Source organism: Cebus imitator, unplaced genomic scaffold, assembly GCF_001604975.1.
Source record: "Cebus imitator isolate Cc_AM_T3 unplaced genomic scaffold, Cebus_imitator-1.0 Scaffold96, whole genome shotgun sequence".
NCBI lineage: Eukaryota > Metazoa > Chordata > Mammalia > Primates > Cebidae > Cebus > Cebus imitator.
Window position 1 is genome coordinate 5623086 of NW_016107411.1, and position 15410 is coordinate 5638495.

At 38.4% G+C, this 15410-nt stretch overlaps 1 protein-coding gene across 2 annotated transcripts in view; it reads left to right on the forward strand.

Annotated features, from left to right (window-relative positions):
* The first annotated feature begins 1683 nt into the window (after positions 1-1683).
* SLC16A7 (solute carrier family 16 member 7) overlaps positions 1684-15410 on the forward strand; it is a 174417-nt gene continuing 160690 nt past the window's right edge. For both annotated transcript variants that reach the window (XM_017536285.2, XM_037741250.1), the window contains exon 1: positions 1684-1927. The gene's annotated coding sequence lies outside the window, so the exon portion shown is untranslated. The remainder of the gene's footprint in view (positions 1928-15410) is intronic.

Sequence of the window (15410 nt, forward strand, 5' to 3'; positions counted from 1 at the left end):
TAGGTAAATTAGATCCAGAGTTTTAATTGTTGGAAAAACAAGACTTAAAAAGAAAACTTTCTAAGGTTCTGATATTATGCTATAGTGATGTTTGGGCGTTCAGCAATAGGTTAAACAGGTCAAGAACATGGGACTGTAAGAAAAAAAACAACAAAAAAGAAAAATCAAAGAGAAGAAAAAGGGAGAATAGAGTCAAAATTCAGAAACTATATGGTCCGTTTTCTTCCTCTTCTTTGACAGGAAATAAAAGTGATGAATGACCAGAAAAAACGTCAATAGCAAACACTCAAGAATATGATCTTGAAATGTGCCTTTATGTTGTTTTCTTAAATGTTTAACTTTTTTTATATAATTAAATGAAGTGTTTATAGTCATTGCTAGACATTCCATCATTATCAAATGCCTATTATGTCTTATACAAATGTCTAAGCATTTTTAGCTTAAAAATATAAAATCATTTCTGTAATTTTCTGCCTTACTATTTTTCATTTTCAAATACCATTCTTTCAATAAGGTAATCTTCCAATCGTTTTGAAGTTGTTAATCACCATTTATTCATCTTGTATTATACCTACTGGCCACTTAATGTATACTATTTCACTTAAATCTTAACAAAAACAACACAAGGTTGATATTACTTCTATTTCATAGCTACAGAAACTGAAATTCAAATTTTCCATTACAACAGACTAGCTGTGGCAAAAGAAAATGTGAATTTATACAAATGACGTAACTCTGCTTCTAAATTCGTAAAATGTGAAGAATCATAGAACGCATCTAAAGGGATTATTGTGAAATCAAGGAGGAGAAAGCTAGTTAAACTGGTAGACAAACTGCAATAGAAGTTGTTAATTCAAAACCTACAATTATTCTTTTGGATAGTTTCTTTTTCTCTGAGTGGCAATTCAACTTAAAGATATTAAAGAAACCCAATCTTTGACGTTGCTTAAATGTTCACTTGCAGCCCTTCCTCTTTCCAACCTTCCCAAGAAGCATATGTTAGACAGGAGAAGAGACCAAACCAATGATTGCAGAATTACCATTATCTCTAGCACTATTCATTGTAAAATAACTAAATGCTATTTTGAAGAATTAAGTAATTTGGGAAACTAAAAAGGAAATAAATTACTTATAAATAATTTGAAAATTATTTTAAAAGTCTTTTGGTGCTCTTTTCTATGCCCTTCCTCTTATGGTGTCGGTTTTATTTTTTTCCGTCGAGTTATTTGGTTGGTGAGTCTAATCTCCAACAGTGCCCCACCTCTTTCTTTCAAAAAGGCCTGAGTTGAAAAATGGCTCAACACTTTTCCTACAAGCTCACAATGAGGATCTCCTGTTCTCCCTGCATTCGGCCAGACTCTTCTCTTTTTGCATGCTTTCCTGTCTCATGCATAGGGTGCACAACTGCCTGGGATATCTAGACAGAGCTACCGCACGCCTGGCTTCTAGGTCGGGCTACAGAGTACTTCGGATATGGCAAGTCACGACCCATCTGGAATGACAGATCTACCTGCCTTTTTGGCTTTCTCCCTTGGTCAAAACTAAAATCCGAAGTGGAGTGCCGCGAGCCATAGAGAAAGTGCCTATAGCTTTGACAGCCGCTTGGAGCATGCTCAGTCGGTCTCCAGGCACCGGGAGGCGACTCCCCCCTCACCACCCCCCAGGCCGGCCTCCACCGCAGCCTGCCTGGCCCCTACCTTGGCCCCCACCCCTGGCGCGCGCTCCTCCGCACCCACGAGGGCGTTCGGCAGCCGAGCCTCCCCTTCCCGCCGCCGCCGCCTCCTCCGCTGGTTGTGGCGGGCGAGGACACGTCAGGGGCCATAAATAAATAAATAATTCCATTCACCCGCTGACAGCGAGGCGAACCGGCTGCGGCTCGCGGGGAACGGAGGGCTGCAGCGCCCACCAGCTCCAGAGACCAGATAAAGTAAGTACAGCCGGGGAGGGAGGGACGGAGGGAGGAGGAGGAGGAGGAGGAGCAGGCGGAGGCGCCGGTGAAGTGGAGGGCGAGCATGCGTCTGCGACCCGGTTCCCGCGGAGCCTCACGCGTGTGTGTGCAAATAATGGCCAGCCTGTGACAAACGTGCCAACGCAGAGTTGGCCAGCGAGCCCTTATATAGACAAAAAACCCCGAAGCGGCCGCGGGAGGAGAGCTCGCGTCAGCCAGTGCGCGCGGACAGCTGACCGCGAGCTGCCGGGGGCGCGCGGGGTCCCGGGCCAGAAGCGCCCCGCGAGCTTTCGGCCAGGAGGTGCCCACGCTCCCGGCTTTCACACCGAGACTCGGCGTGGCTCGGTTCTCGCCAGTCTCTTCGGCTCACAGGGTTACAAGGGCTGCTTCCAGTGCGGCGAGTCCCTAGGGCGCGCCCCGCCAGCATTCGGCCCCTGAGCCCCCTGAGGTGGCTTGGCTTCAGTGCGGCAGAAAGTGGAGACGGGGGTGGTGAGAGTGTGTGTGGAGAACGTCTTCTCTTTGAGCAGATGATCAGGACACGAAGAGGCTGGGAGGGGAAGATGAAATACCGGGGGGAAAGGGAGGTGTGGGGGCGTTCGTTTTCCTTCATTTTCGGTCCCCAGGAAGGATGGCAGGGGTGGAGGCAGATGGAAAAGTGTATGCGGGCGAGGCCTGAGCCCAGGCAGAAGCGGAGGGCTGACTTGGCAGGGGTCCAGGAGGGCCTGCGCCTGCTGCGTTTCCTGGGCCACTGCGCCACACTGGGGGCGCCAGGCGGTCAGGTGGCGCCGCAGGCTGCGAGCCCGCTCACGTGCGAACTGCCTGTTTTCTCAACGGATGCTGCATCGCAGCGGCCTTTTCCACCCCCTTTTCTCCTCTACTTCCGCGAAAAGGATTGCAGCCTGACTTGGAAAGGGCGGTCATGCCCAATACCACTTTCCCGGTAGGATTGAGGAGGGACTTTTGTAGTTCCAATTCCAGGGAAATTAAAATTTTACACACACGCGCGCGCGCTCTCTCTCTCACTCACACACACCCACACACACACACCAGACACAAGAGGAAACGAGGGGTGGTTTCTCTACAATTGTTTTTTTTGGTTCCCTTTCCTGGTGAAGTAAGTAGCACTAGGCTGCGTTGAGTGAGGGCTGGTTAGTGGCATTAGGAGAGCTGTTATTTCATGTCCTCCTTCCCTCTCGAGTCCCAAAGGAGACACAGCAGAGGAATAAAATAGCGGGCAATGATGAAGGTGATGTGAAAAAGACTGGACAAGAGGAAAGAGTGACTGACTACAAATGCTGTTTCCTGGCACCCTATGCTTCATGGCTAACCCCAGTCTGAACTCAGAGGGCTGCAAACTTTCCACAGACAGGTTAGCTTGAATGTGTTGTGTCATTGGAACCACAAGCACTAAGTAGGCATCTGGTGGAGTGTGGCTGAAAAATGAGCGTTGGGTGGGGGCTGCAGAGGGCAAATGAGGTTTGAGCAAAGTGACTAATATTTAGCCCTGGTGAAGCAATCCTAACTCCAGTTTCTAGTTCTGACCGAGCACATTACATTTAAAGCAATCCAAGTGAATGATCTCAGTGGAAAGGAAAGATTATAACCTTAAGCAACTCGGTATATTGTATAACAACTCACAAAGTCAGAAACTACTTTTTGCAAATATTCACATCAACAGTGCGCAGTTATATACTACCTTTTCCCCCCCAAGGAGTGTTTTAAGAGTAAGTGATCTGAAATTTTAACACCTGCTTTCCAATGTTCAAATTAGTGTATCCTTCTATAAATGCTCAGTTTATTTCTAGACATTCATTTGCTCTTTGATGTTGTCTGGATTATAGTTTTGGCTTTGAGCTCTTTTAAAGGGAAGAAGGGCAACATTACCTAAAGAAATCTCCTTTGGTTAGAGTCATATTCCTGGATCATGGATCTGAAATAAAAGCCATCTCCAGAATTTGCTTTTAATTCTGTATTCACTCACCAAACATTTTTGAGGCATTCACACGAAAAAAGGGACTTAACTTTAGAACAGGTTGGTTCTGCACTTTTGTAAGATTAAGTAATTGTTGAACAATCTGGGCTGTACTTTTTTTTTTTAATCTGTAGAATGAGATTGGTGGTACCCACCAGAAGTGCTATTGGTGAGAATAAAGTGTATTGTAAATACCTAGAATACAGACTGGCTATTTTTGAACCCTTACAATCATTCTAGACACCCTACCAGGGTTACCAAGATGAATGAGGCTGGAATTCTGTTCTCAAAAAATTATTATATAGCCAGTTATCCAGGATAATCTTTCTTATATCCCATTTGCCTTTTAGTCCATTTTTTTTTTTTTCTCTTCTTGATGGAAGAAACATATATCCCAAATAACATGAAAGGAATTTCGCAGTTGTAAGAAACGTTGGTAAGATCTGCTAAAAGGCAAATTTGAAAAGAGTGTCTTTTCTCAGGAACCTGTATTCAGCTGTTTTTTTTTGTGCATTAAGAATGATTCTTAATGAATAAAAACAGGTAATGAAGGATTTTTCTTCATGTTATGAGACGAGGATGATCCTTCTCTGAAGATTATCTTTGTCAATAAATTTATTTCCATTATTTGAGAGAAGAGTTTGAGTTTCACTTTCTACTACACCTTGGGCAAACCCATCCACTCACTCCTAAGAGTATAAAGTAACTGTAGTGTATAATAACCATAATGACAACTCTGTCATGCTCACCATGGTCCACACACTGTGCTACTACTTTCTGATAGCACATAACAACCCTATGAGGTGGATCTGTCCATATCTATATTTACAGAAAAAAGAATTTAGGCCCAGAAACTTTCATAACTTATTCAGCTGGCACAGCTAGTAGGTGGCTGACCTGGGGCAAGCACACAGGCGATCTGTCTGGCTTTAACCACTGTGTAATATAGCTTCTGCCTTGCATGAAGCTAAATAAGTGCAAAGACCTTGGGAGGGCCGGGAGCAGTGACTCACGCCCGTAATCCCAATGCTTTGGGAGGCTGAGGTGGGCGGATCACAAGGTCAAGAGATCGAGATCTTCCGGGCCAACATGGTGAAAACCCGACTCTACTAAAAATACAGAAATTAGCTGAGTGTGGTGGTGTGCACCTGTAGTCCCAGCTACTCGAGAGGCTGAGGGAGGAGAATCACTTGAATCTTGGAGGTGGAGGTTGTAGTGAGCTGAGATCATGCCACTGCACTCTAGCCTGGTGACTGAGTGAGACTCCGTCTCAAAAAAATATAAATACATAAATAGACCTCGCCTGTTTTGTTCTCCATAGCCCAGTACAGCATCTGGCATATCATAGTTCTGACCAACTAATTATGGAAAGAAGGAAAGAGGGAGGGAGGCAGAACTAGAGAGAAGGAGGAAGAAGAAGAAATAAAAATTACCAAGCCAAGTCTCTCCTGCCTTCAACTCTGAATGTGGCAGGAAATCCAACCTGAACTTTGCCCTGAAAACAGAATAGTCGAGGCTCTTTTGAGGATTCCTTTGTCTTGCCTTGCATCTAATCTTCTAGGTTATGATGCTCATTTGTGCAAAATTTGTGGAAAATATTCTCTTTGGTCCGACAAATTAGCAAAAGGTGCCTACGAAGTGAAAACATCAAAAAGTGACCTATTCAAGGTGGACCAAAAAAAAAAAAAAGAAATGAAAATGGCAGACTGTAATCCAGGGGCACTGGGTTTAAATTTTAGTTAAACCACTGGTTGACTTTGTCTTATGCAATGTTGTGGTAATACTTGTATGGTGGTTCTGAACACCAAAGAAGATAACAAATGTAAGCTGTTTTGTACTGTGCCTCATAAATAGAATGGTATGCAGCAAATAGTAATTACATTCCTTTATTGCCCTTTGTTCTTCTCCTCCCTGCAACCCATCCCTGATAAAAAGTACCCTCCTGGTTTCCATATCTTGAAGTAATCTGTGTTCATCTGAACTACTTTGTAACTTGATCTGGGCTTCTTTTAGGCTGAATCTTATGTTTTGCCTTGAATTAGTTATTTGGGAAGGCATCCTATCTCTCTTCCTGGGCTACATGGTCTTGAGAGTAGATGGTATATCTGGTTCAGCTGGGAACCCCTGTGGAGCTGGTACTTGGGACAGGGCAGGACAGAGGAGGGGCTCTGAAGTCCAGCATGTCTGGGTTTTAATCTTAGCTTTGCTATTTATCAACAAGGACAAGTTGCTAAACCTCTTTAAGTCTTGGTTTCTTCATGTATGAAAATAGAATAATAATGAATTTTATATATTGGTTGTAAACATTAAATGAGATAATCTGTGAAATAGCACTGTGCTGAGCACATGCATAGAAATAGCTCAATAACTAGTGTTAGGTATTAAATCATTGGCTTTACGTTTTTTAGTTTGTCATAAGCGTCACTGGCTTATTTTTAACAGATTTTTGGGAACACTTGGAAATGCCGAACTTGCTATTAGATGGCACAACAGAGTTAAATTGCATAATAAACCATTAAGTGGACTCCTTTTGAAAGGTCATCCTGGTTTGCCACAGGCTTTCTCAAAACTGTTTGGATCAAAGTGATTAAGAAATATGTTGGGAAACAACTGCACACTGGTTCTTAGCGAATAATGAAACTTTTTTTAACTTGTGAGAAAGCTTCATTTCCTCAATTGCTTCTTTAAAAGGTGAATCCAGGGGCTGAGGCTACCTGTGCGAGAGATCCAGCAATTTAAAATCATAATGTGAGAGACTAGGCTAAAATGGATTATTGTAAAGAAGAATAAATAACACTTACCACACATATTCGGTAATTTAGCAAATAAGTGGAGGGTCTGTGCATTTATATATCAACTGTAATCATTAAAAACATGGGAAAAAATTAAACAAATTGAAGTTGACTGTAATAAAACTAGTCCAGCCGGAGCTGGACTAACTGGTACTTGGGTGCACCAGAGACAATTTCAACATATTCACAAATATCAGTGTTGATAAATGATGTACATATTTTTAGAAATAATGTTCCTGACCTAATACTAAAACTCCTGCAGATGTTTTCATTTATATTCATTGAAGTCTCGAAGGACTTCATGGAAATCCTACGGGACAATTGAATGATAGCTGGACGATACTGGCCTAAACGTACTTTTGTTAAAGGTTTTGTACAGTTAGGATAGTTCCACAAAAATGTCTATGTGGTTCAATTATAGAACCTGGTGATTAGTTTTATGTAATACCTGGCATTAAAATAGCAACTTTCAATTGAAAATATATAGTATAAGAGGTGAACACAAATGAAATATTTTTTTAGATAAATAAAAATCTGTATACAATGTAGGTATTTTGTAGAAAACATTTTATTACAAGCATTTGCTGTTTCTCCACCCCATAACACAACATGTATCACTATTAATTAGTAGAAACCTCTAATCATATTTTTATTGAAGTTCATATGTAAAAGAATGGTACTTTATACAAAGCAGCCACCCTACTAAGTAATTAACTTCAAGATCTCTATCTTTTATAACTAGATTAGATAAGAAACAATAAAACTAAAAAGAATGCATTTGGTAAGTTTCTAAGGAATGTTAATATTTACCTTATTTTAAAAATGATTTTAAAGAATTCTAGGATTTGAAGTTCTATCACTTTTTTTCCAACATGTGAAAGGCAAATTCAGGGATAAACAGCAGTAGGTGACAGTATTTTTCAACAGGTGGGATTATTGGCATTTTGGATGGGGTACTTTTTCATAGTGTAGGACTATCTCTTTCATTGCAGAACATTGGGTATCTGTGACCTTTCTTAGAAAATTTGGGCTGTGATAAACTCTCATAGACTAGGTAGCTTATGAACAACACAAACTTATTTCTCACAGTTCTAGAAGCTGAAATCTGAGATCAGGGGGCTGGTTGCTCCAGGTGTTGGTGAAGGCCTCTTCTGGGTTGTAGACTGCTGACTTCTTGTATCTTCACACGGCAGGATGAGAGTGAGAGCTCTCTTTTATAAGGGTTCTATTCCCATTCATGAGAGTTCCATCCTCATGAAATACTTACCTCCCAAAGTCCCCAGCTCTTAGTACCACTCCTTTGGGGATTAGGATTTCAACATGAATTTGGGGGGCATACATTAAGTCCATAACGATGATCTCTGCTTTCTATAAGTCAGTGACATTCCCTTAGTCATTGTAACAATCTAAAATGCCTCTCTACATTTTAATATACCTTTGCTGCAATGGTACTAGATATGGTTGAAAACTATTGGCCAATAAGATTAAATTGAGATTGTTTTACAAAATTATTTGAGATCGGAGTACTTTCAAGTAAAAAATTGTTTTGCCCTTCCTTAAAGGATAAAAATAATATGCTTGTATTAAAATATTTGATTTGAAACAATGAGTTATTTATTAGTAAGTCAGAGCATTACTGACCTCCTACACTCCAAATCATTTGCTTTTCACTGTCAGTAACCTTTGGCAGTGTTCATGCCTCATGTTTCTTGAGCTCCTATTTTGGCTTTCATGTGCTCTTTATTTTCTTACTTCTCTCACTGCTCATTTACTGCTCCTTCTCCAGCTCTCCTTTCACCTCTTATTCAATATAAGTATGTTATGTGTTCTTCAGTTTCTGTTTTGGGTGTTTTTTGTTTTTGTTTTTGTTTGTTTTTTGAGATGGAGTCTCACTGCAATGCCCAGGCCTAAGTACCATGACATGATCTCATCTTGCTGCAACCTTCACCTCCTGGGTTCCCCAGCCTCTCTAGTAGCTGGAACTACCAGCACCTGCCACAATGCTTGGCTAAGTTTTTGTATTTTTGGTAGAGATGGAGTTTCACCATATTGGCCCGGCTGGTCTCAAACTCCTGACATCAAGTGATCCACCCACCTTAGCCTCCCAAAGTGCTGAGATTGCAGGCATGAACCATCCAGCCTGGCCGTCTTTTCTTTAGTCTGCATTCTGCTGATTGACAAAGCACATCTGCTCTTGACCTCCACTTTCACCTTTGTAGTGAAAAGGTGAAACTCCCAAGCCATTTCTTGCAGTCATGACCTTCCCTCAACTTGTAGGCATTTCCAGACATCTCTAGATAGTTTCAGGAGATCTTCTTTTTGTTGTGCTTTTGATATTTCCAGTACCCTGTGGTATCTTTCTTTCTATCACCTCTGTTCTTCATATTGCTGTCAGCAGTATTCTAGCCTAGAAGTTTTTGAGACCACCCTTTCTCTGGACTTGTATACATCTAAAATACTTTAAAAAATTATTTCCATCTTTTCTGTTGTTGCCAGAGATTTCAGGTGCTTATAGTCACGTAATAGTCTCTTAATGGGTATTCCCACCTCTGGTCTCTCGCCCTACAAGTTAATTCTATACATGGCATCAGATACTCTCACTGAAGCACACCTCTGTTAACTAACACTCCCATCACCTAGGTCCAAGGACTGACATTTCAGTCCTTGCATGATGTAATTCCAAACAGCTGTTCCATGTTCATCTCCCACTACCATCATACTCAAGTCAAATTGAACTGTCCCCATGCCTCGTTCATTCTAATTCTACTTCCTACTGCCAAATCCTTGGTCATGCTGTTCTTATATCTTGAAATTAATCTAACTTCCTACTGTTTCCATTTCTAGCTCTAACGTCACCTTCTAAGCTTAACTAAACACCACATTCAAATTTTCCTCTGGCACCTCTGGATAGGTAGAATAATTTTTCTAAAATTTCAGGAACATTGTATTTATAATGTCTTATTTGTTTTTAAGATTTTATTATAGTTGCTTTTGTATAATTATTCAGTTTCTGAATATGCTATAAATTTATAGATGTCAGGAATAATAATGTATTTATATTTACATAGCCTTTAGCATTTTGGCGGTTTTAGAGTTGCAAGGAACTTGGAGTACATCTGTTTCCACTTTTATGTTTTGTTTACATCATCTTCAGCATGTTCAATAAACCACCATCTATTATTTAAGTATACACACTGAGGCAGACAGTTCTAGCTGTGACTCAGTCTTTCTTCTACTTTCAGTCTTTGTTCAGCTTTCCTGGGGCCACATGACCCATTTGAATGACATGCTGTACCTATGTGGTGACAGCTCACATGTCTAATGTTTTCTCTATCAATTTAACATATTCAGTTTTTCTTCCTGTTGTGTATGTGACCTGGTTAAGTTCTTTTTTAAGGTTGCTGTATCTTGGAGTAATTCAAGTTTAGGAAAGTCCACAAAGGTATAGAATACTTCAAGGATAATAAGGGTTTTGAATATAAATATTGAAACTGTTGTTCATGATGTAACTTGTCAATATCTCTTCAGGTGAAGTCAGAGTGGGAAATCAAGGGTTATATTTAGAGATATACCTCTGGGAGAATCTCATAGTTATCTTCAGGGTGAACTTTTCTTTCTGTGCCATCAGTTTAATGAATAAATAGAGAATAAACCACTGGATGATGGTAGGAAAGCTCACTTTAAATTTTGACTATAATTAGAAATTAGCCACTCAGTAAAATTATTCTCTTTTATAGATTAATGCCATAAGTGGTAAAACAACAAACATGTCTTGTGTATATGTGTGTATAATAAGTGAATTTAAAGACATTGAATCAAAGAAGTGGCTATTAATTAAAGTTATAAAGATAAGCTTTATGTAAGAATAGCTTACATTTATTGAACATTTCTATATGTCAGATGTCATTTTAATACCTTACATGTTTTAACTAATTTAATCCTTTAAACCCTATGAGGAAGCGTTGTTGCTGTCCTCATTTTAAGATGGGAAGAGTAGAGCATAGAAGTGAAGTATCTTGCCCAAGGTTACACATCTTGTTAGTGGAAGGATCTGGAATTTAATCTGTTGAACAGAACGTACCTTTTCAATATTAGTAATTTCAAGTATTTCATGCTGCAGTGGATTTTAAGACATCCTCAACAGAAAAGTCTGATAAATATTTTTTAAAACTGAGACTAGTTGAGTATAATGAATTTGGTTCTGTTAAAACACAAAGTCAACAGGAATGATAAGGCTTCCTTCCTATTTGAAGGAGGTACCTGGAACCAAGCTAGGAAGCTTAGAGGAAATAATGACCTCTTATGGATTTAAGGAGGCTGGAGAACCAGTAGGGACTGAAGGAACAGTAAGTCGAGGATGTCATTTCTGTAACTGAGTTTGCAAGGCGGTAGGGGTAGAATGTGTGGGAGGTGACAAGCTTCCCATGGAAACCCTGGGCTGTGGGTATCAGTGAGTGTTAGAGCAAGGTCTGGAGAATTCTCATAGATATGCATATATCAACATTACAGTGAAGTGGGGTTTTGAAAAAAGCCTCTGACATATTTTAAGCCATAGAATGTAATCCTTTAACAACTATTTATTCCCCTGCTGTGTTTCAGACACTGTTTTAGATGTTAGAGAGATGGCTGTAAATAGAATAGGTAAGTCCTTTTTAGTCTTGAGTTACACAGATATCAAACATATTCTCAAAGCAAGGTTAAGCAATTTATGTCCTTGAGCCAATTTTTTTGTAGACCTCTCACGTCATCTTCTCTATATAGTCAGTCTTATTCTGTAGTTATCTCTTTTTCTCTCTTCTCCTTTTTTCTCTATCTCAGTCACATGTTGGATCGAAGACTTTGAAGATAGATAGACATACCTCAATGAATTTTTGACCGAGCTACTTCTAGCTGTTTGACCAAAATCAAGATATATAACTTTCAGAGCCCCAGTTTCACATTTTGGAAATAATAAAATTTATTTCATGAGTGGTTGTTGGAGAAATAATATAGGTAGCCAGTAAATGGTAATCATAATGTAATTTTTATCTCTACCATTATTTTTGGCATATGTTGAAGCAGAACTCTTTACCCCTGAGGAACTCTATTCTGTGCAAAAATATTTATGAGTTATAATATTGCTACTCCAGCATGACCCAAATAGGAATGTCAGGTAATAAACAATTATTAAATAATGTGGATCTTTTCAAGATGGATGAAATTCTAGTTTCTGGCACATATAGGAGGAGACTCAAGTACTGATATTGATGCTGCAAAATGTTTAAGTGCTGAAATTTTCACTTAACTATAAAATTATTAATATCAATTGGGAATACATCCTAAGGGAATTTTAAGATGGAAATTCAATTTAGATATGATAGCCCACATAAACACATTTAAAAACTACCTCAAAGAGAAAGACAATAATCATTCTGTTATAATGACTTAAAGATATTTGTTACAATTAAGAAACAAAACATATGCCAACATAATTATTGATGCCATTTAAGTATATGCTGTGTGTTTGCTGTTTTTTGTTTTGTTTTGAGATGGAGTCTTGCTCTGTCGCCAGGCTGGAGTGCAGTGGCACGATCTCAGCTCACTGCAACCTCCATCTCCCAGGTTCAAACAATTCCCCTGCCTCAGTCTCCTGAGTAGTGGAGACTACAGGTGCATCTCATAGCTTTGTTTTTGTATTTTTGTAGAGACGGGGTTTCACCATGGCCAGGTTGGTCTTGATCTCCTGACCTCATGATCCACCTGCCTCGGCCTCCCAAAATACTGGGATTAAAGGCGTGAGCCACCATGCCTGGCCTGCTGTCTTATATATAGTATTTCAAATCCTCATATTGTCATGTAAGATAGATTATATTCATTTACAGATAGGGAGAATAAGGACTCAGCAAGGTGAGGCTGCCTATTATAGCACCTCAAGAGTCAATGCCTCAGCAGATGTTTCAGTACAGGTAGGATGCTAATGACAACTAGATCTTGGCTTCCATGTCTTAAATCAATTCAAATCAGCGAAAAATTAAGCATTGCTACATTAAGAACTCTACCAAAAATACCTGAATATGTATAAGACATCTTTTCTGACTGTTCTCAAAAGGAGACTGAAATTTTACAGATACTATGTGTGTGTGTATGTGTATGTATGTGTGAATATATATATAGCAAATATATATAGTGAATATATATATTCATATGTATTTATATATTGTGAATATATATATAAATTTTCACTATATATATTCACAATATATAATTTTCTATATGTTTAGTATATATATTCACAATATATATATTTTCACTATATATATTCACAATATGTAAATACATATGAAAATATATATTCACTATGTATATGAATATTTGCTATATATATTCACACGTACATGTACACTTACACATACACTTACACAACATCTCTAAAATTTGAGTCTCCTTTTGAGGAGAATAGTCAGAAAAGATGTCTTATACATAATTGTTCAGGTATTTTTTATAGAGTTCTTAATGTAGCAATGCTTAATTTTTCACTGATTTGAATATATATATATATATATATATATATATATATATATATATAGAGGGGTGTGTGTGTGTGTGTGTGTGTGTGTGTATTCATTAACTAAAGGTACAACCCAGAGTAGGATTAGTGTCAAAATAAATGATAGAGAACATGATTTTTTAGGACAGATGTTGACAAAGCATAGCCCTTGGGCCAAATCCAAGAAAATCCCTGCCTGATTTTCTAAATAAAGTTTTTTTGGAATATATTCACACCTGTTTGTTTTCCTGTTTTCTGTGGCTGCTTTCATGCTGCAGGGCAGAGTTGAGTAGTTGTGACTTAGCCTGCAAAACCTAATATTTTTACTATCTGGCACTTTAGAGAAAAAAAAATATTTATTGACTCTTGTTCTAGAATTTCAGAAGAAGATACTTTGGTTTCCAATGGAGGAATCAATGAGGGCATTAATACAACAAGTAAAATTTATTTTGTAACTGAGAGATGGGTAGCTTTAGTTAAGAGAAGAAAGGAACTCTTCATTGTAAATGCCACAGAACTCAAAATCAAAAGTACACCTGTAGATAAATTAAAAGTCTGCTGAAGAATAAGGATCATATTACTGTATATAATTTATATAACGCTATGACCATTTGTCTATGAATTTTTTGTAAGTATCTGGGATGCTGATTCTTAAACTGGATGAAATATTTGAATTAACTGATAAGCTACTTAAAATAAAAGTGATATTTTGCTCAATAACCTGTGATGCTAAAATGTAATCCATGTGGAAAATCACTGAATTAGGATATTTATTCACTTGATAAAACTGAATATTTTGAGTTGATGGCAGAGACTGTTTTTTTTTTCCCCTCATGTCTCTATTTAACATGTCTCTATGTAACATGTGGGAATGCTAGACATAACCCCAATATTTTCTTCTAATCACTATTTATAATAAACACTAGATACTGAGAATATAACTAAGCACCAACACTGTCCCCAGAGCTTTTCACTCCTTATCTCATTAAAAACTTTCAGTAGCCAAATGAGGTAGATGTTATTGTTCCTATTTTTATAACAGAGAGCACTAGGAAACAGTTGTGTCAAACAGTTGGCATAATACTACAACACCAGTAAGTAGATCCTCTCTATCTGATCGCATCCAGAAGTGGACTCTTTTAAAATGAAAAACTTTTTGAACTAGGACATAGATAGGAATGTACTTTCAGAAGCTTATAAAAGTGCATATGCCAATTTGTTTTATCATGTGTCTTAATTCTTTTCTACTCAAAGCATTGTACGGTTTTTAAAAAGTTGAGTTAGCTCTTAGTACAAATGGTTCTGCAAATTTTTCTTGAATATACTGACTTTTTATGGAACCAGAACTTTCTGCATCCTCTCTCTGTTTCTTTGTCACTTTCGGCCCACAACTCTTTTTCTCTTTATCTCGCTCCTTAACATTCAGTCATTTGTAATTTCCTCCTTTTCCTATAGTATCAGTTCCAAATATTCATATAGGTCTTCATTACCCCATTACCTGTTGCACAGTGTCTTTGATGTAGCAATAAAGTGCTTGAAAGCATTTTCATAAAGCAACGATGGCTTCTAGAAGCAAAAGAAAAAATCAGTGCAACTTAATACCAGGTTCTTGTTCTGAACTTAAAAAGGGGCAGAAAACTGCAGAACTGTTTGAATATCACTAATGGATATGACAAACTAATAAGTAGACAGGAAAAGGTAAATGATTCAGAGGAAGCCACAGAAAATGTTAAGTCTGTGTTCCCTGTAGGCCACATTAGCATCTGTGTGAGAGCAACCTGGCCTCTTGTGCCATGGGGAGAACATTAATTAAACACAGTAATGACCTGGTACAGGAGGATTTATGGATATCAGATCTAAAGCTCACATAAAATTACTTCCTTTTTGTCATTAAATTTCTAAGTAATATATGCTGTTAATTTAAGAAAAAATTAATTTTGTGAGGAAATGTGTATTTTTTATTGGTTTTCATTTTATTTTTGTTAATTACATAAATTTGTTACTCTGTCTCATTAAGATACCTGAATCTATTATCTACATTTGTTTTCAAATGTTCCAAATAAAGGTGGGAAAGAAATAATTCTAAAACAGTGTCACCAACAAATATTTTAAATGCCTAGAAACCTAATTGTGACTGTTCATTGGGATACTTCAGTATTTTTGATCAAAATT